Raw genomic sequence first — 13,989 nt, forward strand, 5'->3', positions numbered from 1 at the left:
GAGCTCGCTTATGGTACTTTTTGATGGGTTTTGAGCATTCTAACACTTCCTAAGTGTACATGCAACCCTAATAACCTTGAATCTATGTTTTCTCTATATACATGCAAATTACTTTTTCAAGGTTATTTCCTAACTAGCATGGCATGGGGATTACATAAAACATAAAACTAGTAGAAATACATACCTTGTTGTTGCTTGGATTCCTTCAAGACTTTGTGAGCCTAGCACCCCAAATGTTGTGCCTCAAATGCTTCACACAACACCACAAGACTTGGAATAACTTGAGAGAATACTTCTAGCACTCAAAATTGGTTATGCCCTCTCTAGTAACACTATGTCCACTAGCTCCACTTTTTGCTAGCTATAGGGTTCCTTTTATAGTGTTGTCACAATTAGGGTTTACACATGAATGCCCTTAATTGTCATGACTCTTGATTTCCCATGACCCATGGATTTGTAACTCCCATGGACCATCCATGGAGCTCCATTTGGTTACATCCATAACCCATAAACTATGGATCATTAATCCACCATAAAAGAATTGATGATTGTCATAATCAACCCTATATATTTAATTAGTCTCACTTTGATCACCAAATTAATCCTAGATTAATACTTGATCAATACTAATTAAATAATACTATTATTAATATATTAGAACTTATAATATATTAATAATCATAAGTGCCTTATTCTCTCATTTAGTCTATCCAAGTATTGCAATGCCATGCAACCCAAATGGACCATGCCGGGTCGGGTCAAGTACATACCAAATAAAGTTATGGACTTAGACACTATATCCAACAGTCTCCCACTTGGATAAGTCTAATAACTATATTTGCGAATATGACTTCAAAATCCGACTAGCAATCGTAGCTCTTTCAAAGTCTCTCGGAACTGAGATGATGATGATACGCCATTTAAGATAAGTGATCATATAATCCTCTGTTCTCATGATATCAGCCGAACAAACACATGGAACATGGTCTTACTTATTGTCCAGCATTTGTTTCTCGATCTCTGATTTGTTTCGACATAGAACTAAATTGAACACATCAATTAGGTTCTGACCGGGCCCGGTACATAGGTCAAAACCAAATCATCGAGGGGCCCAGATATCGCTTCTATTTCTAGAAGGAACAGATAAACTTCGACTGATATGCTTGTACTAACTACTTGTTGAATTACTCACAAAGGCACGTTTTATGACATCGAGTTACTAATGCGTTTTCGTGCAATCAATGAATAACCAACTCATAGTCAACAACTCATATCTCTAGGTTTGAAGATTTATATGATATTACCGTCTCACGATCACTCGAGATAAATTCCATGAAGTGATGCAAGTGAGCGTGGGTTGGATCCAATACTCAGCCCTTATGAGTACTCATGAATGTTGTAGCAACCATTGCATTGTCCAAAGCACTTTTAGACAAATCATACAAGCTAAATTCATGACAGTCTTAAATCAATACTTACTTCCAAAGTTTGACTGACTGTGGATGGTTTGAATAATAACATAATTATTCTGGAAGTAAAAACATGCAAAATTGAAACATAGTAAACAATCAACATAAGATAGTAACACCTTACTCATAAATAAATAACAACTTTTATTTATCACCAAATGTCAATTACATTTTACAAGTTTCAGGAATCTAATTATTGAAACTAATATCATCCTTCAGCCCAATGCGCCTCGCATGCTGTAAATGCTTAACCCTACTCAGTCCCTTCGTGAGGGGATCTGCCGGGTTCTCATCTGATGATACCCTCTTAGCCACGAGGAGTCCTTCTTCTATTCGATGTCTTATGAAATGGTATTTTCTGTCAATGTGCCTAGATCTCCCGTGATCTCTTGGTTCCTTAGCCAAAGCAACCGCACTTTCGCTGTCACAGAAAATTTCCATTGGCTCTTTTATAGCTGGTACAACTCCAAGGTCTCCGATGAAGTTCTTTAGCCATATCGCCTCCTTAGCTGCTTCACTTGCTGCTATGTACTCTGATTCACAAGTAGAATCAGCTACTGTCTCCTGCTTGGAACTTTTCCAAGTAATTGCCCCTCCATTTAGGATAAAGACCCAGCCTGACTGAGAGCGGAAATTATCCCTATTAGTCTGAAAGCTAGCATCGCTATATCCTTCCACTCTCAAGTCATCACTGCCCCCGAGGGTAAGGACCCAATCCTTAGTCCTCCGCAGATACTTGAGAATGTTCTTTACCGCTGTCCAGTGTGCCTTGCCAGGGTTCCCTTGATATCTACTGACCATGCTCAAAGCAAAGGCCACATCAGGGCGAGTACAAGTCATAGCATACATGATCGAGCCCACAGCGGAAGCATATGGTATATGACTCATTTCAGCTATCTCAGCCTCTGTACTCGGACTCTGAGTCTTACTCAGCTTGGCATTACTCTGGATTGGTAATTCTCCTTTCTTGGAATCTTGCATACTGAACCTCTTCAGTACCTTATCCACATAAGTACTTTGACTAAGTCCAATTAGTCTCTTACTCCTATCTCTCAATATCCTTATCCCTAGGATATAGGCAGCTTCCCCATGGTCCTTCATAGCGAAACACTTCCCAAGCCAGGACTTAACCTCCTGCAAGGTTGGGACGTCGTTTCCTATGAGAAGTATGTCATCCACATACAACACCAAGAAGCTAACTATGCTCCCACTAGCCCTGACATACACACAAGACTCATCCTCACTCCTAGAAAAGCCAAACTCTTTGACTTTCTCATCAAAGCAAAGATTCCATCTGCGAGATGCTTGTTTCAATCCATAAATGGATTTATCAAGCTTACACACTCTATTAGGGTATCTTGTATCGACAAAACCCTCTGGTTGAGCCATGTAAACATCCTCAGCCAACTTTCCATTAAGGAAAGCGGTTTTGACATCCATTTGCCATATTTCATAATCATGAAATGCAGCTATGGCTAACAATACTCTAATAGACTTAATTTTAGCTACTGGTGAGAAGGTCTCATCATAGTCAACTCCCGGAGTTTGAGTAAAGCCCTTCGCAACCAGTCGCGCTTTATAAGTGTGTACCTTCCCATCCATGTCGGTCTTCTTCTTGAAGATCCATTTGCACCCAACCGTCTTACGACCTGGTACATTGTTAACCAAGTTCCAAACTTGATTGTCATACATGGACTGAATCTCGCTGTCCATAGCCTCCTTCCATTTAGCAGACTCAGGGCCTGCCATGGCTTCCCTGTAATTATTAGGTTCATCCAAATCTATTAGTGTACTATCACTAATAAATGTATCACCTTCAGTGGTGATGTGATAACCATAATAAAAATCAGGTGTGTTCCTCACCCTAGTGGAACGTCTTGGAGGTACAGACTCATCTATCGGATCAACAGGAGTTTCCTCCTCAGGTTGGTCGATAGCATTAGAGGTTCCTTCACCACTTGACTCTTGAAGCTCTTCAAGGTCAATTTGCCTCCCACTGTCCCCTTGGCTTATGAATTCTCTCTCACGAAAGACTCCTCTTCTTGCTACAAAAACCACATTATCACTAGGTCTGTAGAAGAGGTAACCAAAGGATCTCTGTGGGTAGCCGATGAAAAAACACCTCTCACTTCGAGGTTCAAGCTTATCATGAGTCTCACGCCTCACGAAAGCTTCACAACCCCAAATCTTGATGTGGTCCAAATTGGGAACTTTCCCAGTCCACATCTCGTGAGGTGTTTTGGCAACCTTTTTAGTAGGGACTAGATTAAGGATATGGGCGGCAGTCTCTAAGACATACCCCCAGAAAGAGATTGGTAATGAAGCTCGACTCATCATGGAACGAACCATATCCAACAAGGTTCGATTGCGCCTCTCAGCTACACCATTCAACTGTGGTGTTCTGGGAGGTGTCAATTGTGAGACAATCCCACATTCCTTAAGATAGTCAAGGAACTCAATGCTAAGATACTCTCCTCCTCGATCGGATCGGAGCATCTTGATGTTCCTGCCCAATTGATTCTCAACTTCCTGCTTAAACTCTTTGAACTTTTCAAAGGTTTCTGACTTATGCTTGATTAAGTAAATATATCCATATCTACTGTAATCATCAGTAAAAGTCACATAATAGCGATTAGCATCCCTTGTAGCAACTCTGAAGGGCCCACACACATCCGTGTGTACAAGGTCCAACAAACCTTCACCCCTATCACAAGTACCTGTGAAGGGTGACTTTGTCATTTTTCCAAGTAAACAAGACTCGCAACTATCATCTGACTTGAGGTCAAATGATTCCAAGACTCCAACCTTTTGGAGTTGGCCTATGCGCTTCTTGTTAACATGTCCAAGACGACAATGCCACAAGGATGCTTTATCCAAGCTATCTGAAGAATCAATATACAACACATTATTTCCTAGATTGTCTACAACATTCACGGCTTCATATACACCATCACAAGGTAATGCTTTAAAGTAAAATACATCATTGTAATAAACATTAATAGCACCATTTTTATTATCAAATGAAAATGTAAAACCTTGTTTGTACAAGCCATGAAAGGAAATAATATTTCTCGCCATTTCGGGCGAGTAACAACACTTATTCAAATCTAACATTAACCCATTATTAAGCAATAAAGAATAAACTCCTATCTTGGTAACAGGTGATGATTTCCTGTTGCCCATGACTAAGTTTATCTTCCTGTGCTCCACTTGCTCACTTCTTCTTAGTGCCTGCAAATCAGTACAAATGTGAATACCACACCCTGTATCAAGCACCCAAGAATTAGCATTAGATGAGTTGTTAGACAATATTGTGTAAATACCTGCATGGGTGGGTTTAACCTTCCCATCCTTTAGATCTTGCAGATATTTGGGGCAGCTTCGCTTGAAGTGTCCCTTATCCTGGCAATAGAAGCATTGTGCTTCCTTTGGGTTTGAAAAAGGAGTAATGGGACCTTTCTTTGTCCCACTTGAAGAGGAACCATCAAGAGTCTTACCCTTGGTACCCTTCGAAGGGTTTTTCCTTTTCTTACCCTTTCCCTGCCCAATAGCCAGAACAGGGGCTGTTGAAGGAGTAGAAGTAGCAACCGCTTTACCCTTAAGGCCATTTTCAGCTATCCTTAAGAGTCCTTGAAGTTTGCTAAGTGTGACTTCCTCCTTGTTCATATGATAAGTCATATGAAACTGATCATAACTTGGAGGTAAGGAATGGAGAATGATGTCAATCGCCATTTCCTCAGGAAAGTCAACATTTAGCTTCAGCAACCGGTCAACGAACCTTTGCATCTTCTGCAAGTGACCGGTGATGGGTTCACCATCCTTCATCCTTGCGGTTATCATGGAGGAGATGATTTCATACCTCTCCTGACGCGCGCTCTGATGGTACCTTTCCATCAGATCCAGGTGCATCTCATAGGGGTAGAAATCTTCATAGGATTTTTGAAGTTCAGGAGTCATGGTGGCCATCATGATGCATGCTACTTTAGTAGCATCCTTTTCATGTGCAACAAACTCCGCAAACTCTTCAGGAGTAGCAGTGGCTTCATTCACAACCTTAAGCTCCCTATCGAGGACATATTCTTTGTCCTCGTAGCGGGTAATCATTCTGATGTTTCTGATCCACTCATTGAAATTGGATCCATCAAAGATGACCTTACCACACAAGTTCATAAGGGAAAAGGAGCCTGTTGGGTTTGAGCCAGAAGCATTGTTGGAAGACATCTGAAAGGAAAGAAAGACAAGTTTCATTAGATTAGGAATCCTTAATAATTCACCCAAATGAAATATTAAGGCTAGGATCCAACAAACTATTTATAGTTGGAAGAGGGATGCCGTAATCCATACTATAAAATATTTGAAGGTAGGTAAATGACGATTTACCAATTTCCACCATAAGAACGAAATATTTTATTATTAGGTTTTATTGGTTTTGAAACTCCTAGATCTTTTGAGATACATTGAACTTTTCAATGGCATGTTTGAATCTCGATTGTGCCCTCTCAAGTTTGTGAGTGGGATGCCGAGGATCACAAACAAGGTGTGAATAACCATACAAATTGACTTGGTACCCTCAACAATATTACCTAATCGATGTGCCGGTTAACCACACACGCTCCACCGATCTATAATAAAGTCAAGTTACCCTTTGCCACTCTTACTAGTCCATGTTAGTGTGCCGGTTAACCACACACGCTCCACTAACGACTTGGTAAGGTACAAAGTGTAATTTTATGGGCTAGCACCAATTTCACATTTTCCTAAAGTAACTAAGATTGGGAATTTATAATGTATAGTTACTTTATAATTCATTATACTTTTAACAAGTATTTAAAGTCGTATCCTACCCGTTCGGCTAACGACCCTCCACCGATCAAGGAAGCGGTGGGTGAGAGTGGACACCCATTAAGTCACCATTTTATAGGCAACAACCTTATACCCCCCTTATAGACCGGCTTCGTGAATGAGGCCTACTAACGGTAAGAATGACATATTCTTATACATATCTATATAATAAAATTATAATAATAGTATAAGTGTTGATTTTTAAACCTTTTTAAAAATCTAAGGTTTAATTTGGAATTAAAGTATTAAAGTATAAGACTTTTCAAATTCCAAAACTTGAGGGCAAGATTTGAAACTATTCCAAGTCTCTTCAATTTGTAACTTATGAGTTTTAATGGTTCATAAAAATAAAGACTCTTCATTTTATGAAACCTCTTTAGTTCTTTAATCATAATTAAAAGAAGTGACTTTTGGTTATCCATAACTTGAGGACAAGTTATGGACACCATCATAGCCATTAAGATCATGAATTAAACACACATGGTGGTTACACATAATTCCTATGATCTTCTAAAAACTCATAAGAACACAAATTCATATTAAGCAATTTCAAGAAATCATATAACTATATACAATACTTGAAAATTGATAAAAGCCATGTAAAATGGGTTAACATAATCATTATCATTTTGAAAAACAGATTTTACAAGTCCAAAACAGATTGGGATAATGATCTTAATCCATTTCCAGCAACAAAACTCGAAAAAACTGCCCAGCACGCTCCTACTCGCCGAGTGCATTATTCTACTCGCCGAGTAGGATGAATTTGTTCATGGACTCGGCGAGTCCTCCCCATGGACTCGGCGAGTCTAGTCGTCAGAATGCAGAATTTTCGATTTTTAAGCAGTTTTGCATCAAGTATACAGAAAACAGTCCTAGGCTCTGATACCACTGATGGGTTTTGAGCATTCTAACACTTCCTAAGTGTACATGCAACCCTAATAACCTTGAATCTATGTTTTCTCTATATACATGCAAATTACTTTTTCAAGGTTATTTCCTAACTAGCATGGCATGGGGATTACATAAAACATAAAACTAGTAGAAATACATACCTTGTTGTTGCTTGGATTCCTTCAAGACTTTGTGAGCCTAGCACCCCAAATGTTGTGCCTCAAATGCTTCACACAACACCACAAGACTTGGAATAACTTGAGAGAATACTTCTAGCACTCAAAATTGGTTATGCCCTCTCTAGTAACACTATGTCCACTAGCTCCACTTTTTGCTAGCTATAGGGTTCCTTTTATAGTGTTGTCACAATTAGGGTTTACACATGAATGCCCTTAATTGTCATGACTCTTGATTTCCCATGACCCATGGATTTGTAACTCCCATGGACCATCCATGGAGCTCCATTTGGTTACATCCATAACCCATAAACTATGGATCATTAATCCACCATAAAAGAATTGATGATTGTCATAATCAACCCTATATATTTAATTAGTCTCACTTTGATCACCAAATTAATCCTAGATTAATACTTGATCAATACTAATTAAATAATACTATTATTAATATATTAGAACTTATAATATATTAATAATCATAAGTGCCTTATTCTCTCATTTAGTCTATCCAAGTATTGCAATGCCATGCAACCCAAATGGACCATGCCGGGTCGGGTCAAGTACATACCAAATAAAGTTATGGACTTAGACACTATATCCAACACTTTTCCATAAGGTCCTTGTTCATCTCAAAAGGCCAGTAGTCCTCATAGTACCTCTGCAGTTCTGGGGACATAGTTGCTACCATGATGCATGCCACTTTGGTAGCATCATCGTAGTGTTTCTTGTAGGCAGCAAGCTCTTCAGGAGTAGCTTCATTCTCATCAAGTTCTTTGAGCTCCTTTTCAAGAACATATTCTTTGTTCTCGAAATGCAGAGCCATCTTGATGTTGCGCATCCAATCGTTATAGTTTGAGCCATCCATAACGACTTTGGAGCAGATATTAAGCAAGGAGAAGTTTTGGTTGGAGGAGGACGAAGCAGAAGTGTTTCCAGGAGTAGACATCTGAAAAGAAAGAAAGTTTTAGTTAGATTTCAAGATACCTCAATATAATAACCCAAAGATAAAATATCAAGGTTAGGATCCAACTATGAAGATTCACAACTTAGAAATGGGATGCCGAGATCCAAGAGTGAATTTCATAAAGGTAGGTGAATGACGATTCACCAATTCCACCATTAGACGAAACAAACGAAGTGAAATTCCTAATTCTTTTGAGATACATCGAAACTATTCAATGGCATGTTTTGATCTCAGATTATGCTCTTCTATTTGTGACTGGGATGCCGAGGATCACAAACAAGATGTGAATAACCATGCAAATGTGCTTGGTAACCTCATTGTCTTTATCATTAACTGTTGATGTGCTGGTAAACCACACACGCTCCATCAAAATGATAATTATGAGATACCCATTACTACTCTTTATTAGTGCCTTTTAGTGTGCTGGTTAACCACACACGCTCCACTAACGACCAATAAAGCATAATGTGCAATTTCATGGATTAGCATACTTTTCATATTTTTTCTAAAGTAACTAGAGTTGGGATTTTGAAAATAATGTTCTAGTACTTTCTTTAATATCATTATACTTTTAATGAGAAGTAGTTGTCCTATCAAATCCGTTCTGCTAACGACCCTCCACTAATCAAGGAAGTGGTGGGTGAGAGTGGACACCCATTCAACTACCATTTTATAGGCAGTTTCCTTATACCCCCCTTATAGATTAGCTTCGTGAATGAGGCATACTAGCGATTTGACTGACCATATTCTTATACATATATAATATTAAACTTTTAATTATAATATATATATATAAGGTGTGTTTTAAAACATTTTAAAACTTCAAGGGTTTATATAAATTTCGAAATTTAAAACTATTAAATTTAAATTCAAATAAACCAATTAACTAGATTTAATATTTATCCTTTAATTAACTATTAATCAAATTATTAAATCTTGTAAGGATTATCTAATTAAATTAATCCATTAATTTAATCCTAATCCTTATCCCTCTAAATTTCGAAAAATAGGGTAAAGATAATTATCCAATTAATCTAATTAAGTAACAATTATCCAAAACCAAGAAACCCTAAATATCCTCTTGCATATTTCGAAATTTACAAGGGAGGAGGCTAGGGTTTTCAAAACCCTAACCCTAATTTCGATTAGGGTTCTTTGGAGGCTAGGGTTTTCGAAAAAACCCTTTGATCCAAAACCCTAGAAATCTAAAATTTGGCCTTTAGGGTTTAATAGCTATAAACCCTAATTTGCAATTCAACAATTGTAGCAATTCAATTTAAAACAACAATGGCTCTGATACCACTGATGGGTTTTAGGTACAACAAATAAACTAGAAAACAATTCCTAAGTTCACATGCAACCTACTTGGATCTATGTTTTAACTATTGAACATACAACTTTGAATTGCGAAACAAGAACCCTAGAGGAGAGAGGCTAATTTCGAAATTACCAAACTAGGGTTTAGGGTTTACATACCTTTCAATTGTTATAGCAAACAATTGATATTCCCTCGATCTTGATCTTGATCTTCTTGGAAGCTTTAGCACCACAAGTGTAATGCCTCTAATGGAATCACACCCAAACTAGCAAGAAGGAAAGTAGAAGAGAGAGGGGAGAGGGAGTATGCAAAATCTCGGCCTTAGGGTTTCTTCAAAAGAAAGAGTACCCAAAATATGAACCAGGAGGCTCCTTATATAGCTGAGGGATCTAGGGTTTAAGGGAAACCCTAGTTATCCTTTGCTTAGGGCCTAAGCAAACCCAAGGGCCTTATCCAAGCCCCTATGGACGAAATTATTAGGGTTTCCCCTAAAGATTTCGTCCACCCTCTTCCAAGGGGGTTCTAGAGCCTTCCACTCAACTATTAGATAATTGCAAACTAGTCCCTGCACCTTATAATTAATTCTTTTAACCCCAAAATTAATTCTAATTAATTTATGGTCAAATATTAATTAAACATAATGATTTCTAATTAACATATTAATCTTTTAATATATTAATAAATTCATTTATATATTAATTTATTAATCTTATAATAAATTAATATCTCTCCTTTCATAATTTCCTTGTCCGGTTGCTAGGTTTGAGGGCAACCCAAAAGGACTGTGCTGCTATCAATTCAAGTACATACCAATTATAGTTATGGGCTTAGACACCTAATCCAACAATTCCAGCAAACCAAGTTTTACATAGTTCAAGGGCTTTGCTGTTGTTGTTGGGTCTTGATGATTCGAGCAATTGTTTGGCAATGGAGGTCCACAAAGATCTCTGTTCCCAACATATATTGATGGATCATCAATAAGGGTCTGCAACTGATGGCCTGTTGGAATTCTTCCTGACAAGTTGTTGTGTGACAGATTCAGATGGCTCAAAAAAGTCAAAGCTGCCATGCTTGGAGGGATCATCCCAGTCAACTCGTTTCCAGATAAATCGAGAGATTCTAACCTCGTCATGTTCCCAATGCTGTCTGGAATATTGCCACTCAGATGATTATTAGACAAATTGAGGCCCAACAACAGAGAAAGTGCAGTTAGTTCCACAGGTATTTCCCCAACAAAATTATTGCTTGAAAGATCCATGTTATAAACTATATCCAAAATTCTTGTATATTCAAGATCAACACCTTTCATAACCTGAATCACATTCTCATTAGAATCACCACTGCTAATACTCTCATACCACTTTTCTGCACCATTAACCATTGCTTTCAACTCTGTTAGGCAATGAGGGATGATACCCGTTAAGTTGTTGTACCCAACATCCAAAATTTGAAGATTTGACATTTTGTATAAAGATTCAGGAATTTCCCCGGTAAAGTTATTCCTGTGTAATCTTAAAACAATCAGACTTGTCAGGTTTTCTCCAATCTAGTGGGGTATCTTTCCAAACAATTGATTATCACCCACATCTAGGACTCTTAAATCTCTTAAATTCCCCAACTCTCGACGAAGTTCACCAGTAAAGTTGTTGTCATTCAGTTTTAACCAATGCAATGATGAATGACTAAGTGCTATATAGCTTGGAATGACACCTGAAAGTAAATTTGAGCTAAAGATCATGGCACCCAACTGTGGGAGATTCTGGAGACACTTAGGAATTTTCCCTGTTAACCTATTTCTGGAAAGATCAAGTAAAACTAAATATGTCCATCTGTAAAAGGACTTTGCGAGATCTAACGATCGAATGACAGGCATTTTTTGTAACCATGTGGGCAGAGGTCCCGAAATTGAAGCATTCGACAACATTAACTCAGAGAGCTCTCTTTGATTTCGTAGCCACTGTGGCAATCCATTTGCGAGATTGCAAGAACTGAGATCAAGATGTGCTAATTGGAATGGAGGTATCCACTCACGTGAGACATTGAATGTCAACTTGGTGTTAGAAGAAGCATCCAAGTACATCAACAGTGAAAGGTTAGCAAAATGGGCTTCGAAAACTACTCCTTCTAAGGAATTGTCTGAGATATCTAGCAAACTGAGTTCGGCAAGTGGCCCAATGGAAACCGGAATAGTCCCATTTAACAAATTTGAAGACATCCGAATTTCTTGTAATGAAACAAGTCTTTCTAGAGATGCTGGGATGGGGCCCATTAACCGGTTGTAGCTTCGATCCACACTTGTTAAAACTTGTAATTTTCCAAAGGATTCTGGAATGGAACCATTCAGTTGGTTAGAATACATGCTAATTTCTTGTAATGCAACGAGTCTTCCTAGAGATTCTGGGATGGGGCCCGTTAAACGATTGGATCCTAAACTCAAATGTGTTAAAGCTGATAAATTTCCAAAGGATTCTGGAATTGAACCATTCAATTGGTTGGAAGAAAGGTCAAGTGTGGAAAGATTCCCAAAGAATGTAGGAATGGGACCCGTCAACTGGTTATGAGATAGATGTAATTCTTCTAAATAGTTTAATCTTCCTAGAGATTTGGGGATTGGACCTGTTAAACCGCTGTGACTCAAAATGCTGCCCGACATATCTAAGTGCCTTAAATTGGTTAGACTTCCAAGTGCTTCTGGAATCGTACCAATCAAAGAACCACTTAAATCCAACGACTCCAATGCATATTGAGAGCATTCCGATATGTTTTGCTGTGAGTCAGTCATTTCTATTTCAAAAGGATTTCCATATGCAGCCAATGTTTTCAGGTAACACTGTCTCCAGATTCCAACATCCTCAATATTCTTAAACCGGTTATAAGAAAGATAAAGCTCTACAAGGTTAGGCATAATAGGAACCGAAGAATGCAGCATGTTTCCTGAGAGATCAAGGACTCTTAAGGAACTCATGTTTGTGAAAAAAGATGGAATTATGCCTTCAATTGAATTTTGGCTAAGATCCAGGTGTTGGATGTTAGAAAGTGTACTGAAATTAAAATGAGGGGAAGATAGAAAAGTCTTATCAAGTCCGCAACTTGAAAAATGTAGTTCTGATAATGAAGAAGGGATCATGGTTAGCAAGCTTGCAAAGTTCAATGACAAGCTAAGATTAAAATCTAAAAGATCCAGAAATTCAAGGGATGTCATGTTTCGGAAAATTCCAGGGAGTGGAGTTTTGAAAGAATTGAAGCCAAGATCAAGGTGTTTGATGTTGGGAAGTATTTTACTCGAATTAAGAGAAGGACCAAGATCAACATTGGCAAGTCCACAGCCATTCAAACTTAACTCTTTTAACGAAGGAAGATTGTAAAGCACAATGTCCCAACCACTAAGATTCAACCAACTCAAGTCGAGATGATCGAGTGATGGAAGGCCAAAAGTCCATGACATATCGTCTAACATCAGCTCACCATTCAAACTGAGATCCAAAACCTTTAAATTAGAAAGATTTCCAATGCGAGGAGGAATAATACCTTGAAAACCAGCATCAGAGAGATTGAGGTAGCTGAGCTGCTTGAAGGATCCAATGAAGTCGGGGATCCGGCTTCCACGAAAATAATTCCGACTCAAGTCCAGGTACTTGAGATGCCTCAACTCAGCCAAAGAAGAGTTCACCTCATTACCAACTAAGTAGTTGTTTCCTTCACCAAAATAGTAATCTCCTCTGAGATTGAGGCTGTCAATGGTTCCAGTGAGACTGTCACAGTGGATTCTTTCCCACATGCAACAATCCTACCCCACCCATGATGACAACATTTCTGAGTCATCTTCAACACTCTGTTTGAACTTGAGAAGAGCAAGTCGCTCTTTCTGAGAGCAGGCGACACTGACATTTCCAACACCAAAACAAGAATATTTGTTTGCAACCAAAAAAACACATACGAAAATGAGATGGATCCCTAAACCCCTACGAGTCCCCATTATTAACCCTCCTTAACTAACTCAGTTTAATTTACAAGAATGTTGAAGTGGAAAGATAGGTTGTCACGTTGAAGAAACTACTTCATTTATAATGCCATAAATGAAAAACAACTTATTTCCATGAAAGACTTGAAGTTAATGGACATTTGTATGCACAAGTTGTATTTTTGTGGTACACATGGTAGATGCAATTGTAGATGGAAACAATTCTTTTGAAAATATAAAATAAATGAAACACAATAATTGACAAACAAGCATTTAGATTTTCAAGAAGTCTAAGATAATTTATAATATTTTGTAAATAGTAGTTATAAATTATAAAATTAATTTTGATGTTCAGTCATTTT

The 13,989-nt window shown here is 38.1% G+C and overlaps 1 pseudogene; it reads right to left on the reverse strand.

Moving 5' to 3' along the window:
* Positions 1-10,501: 10,501 nt before the first annotated feature.
* LOC145131610 (uncharacterized) lies at positions 10,502-13,642 on the reverse strand (annotated as a pseudogene).
* Between the last annotated feature and the right edge of the window lie 347 nt (positions 13,643-13,989).

Source organism: Lactuca virosa, chromosome 8 (assembly GCF_052849685.1).
Source record: "Lactuca virosa cultivar CGN04683 chromosome 8, Lactuca_virosa_CGN04683_v6, whole genome shotgun sequence".
NCBI lineage: Eukaryota > Viridiplantae > Streptophyta > Magnoliopsida > Asterales > Asteraceae > Lactuca > Lactuca virosa.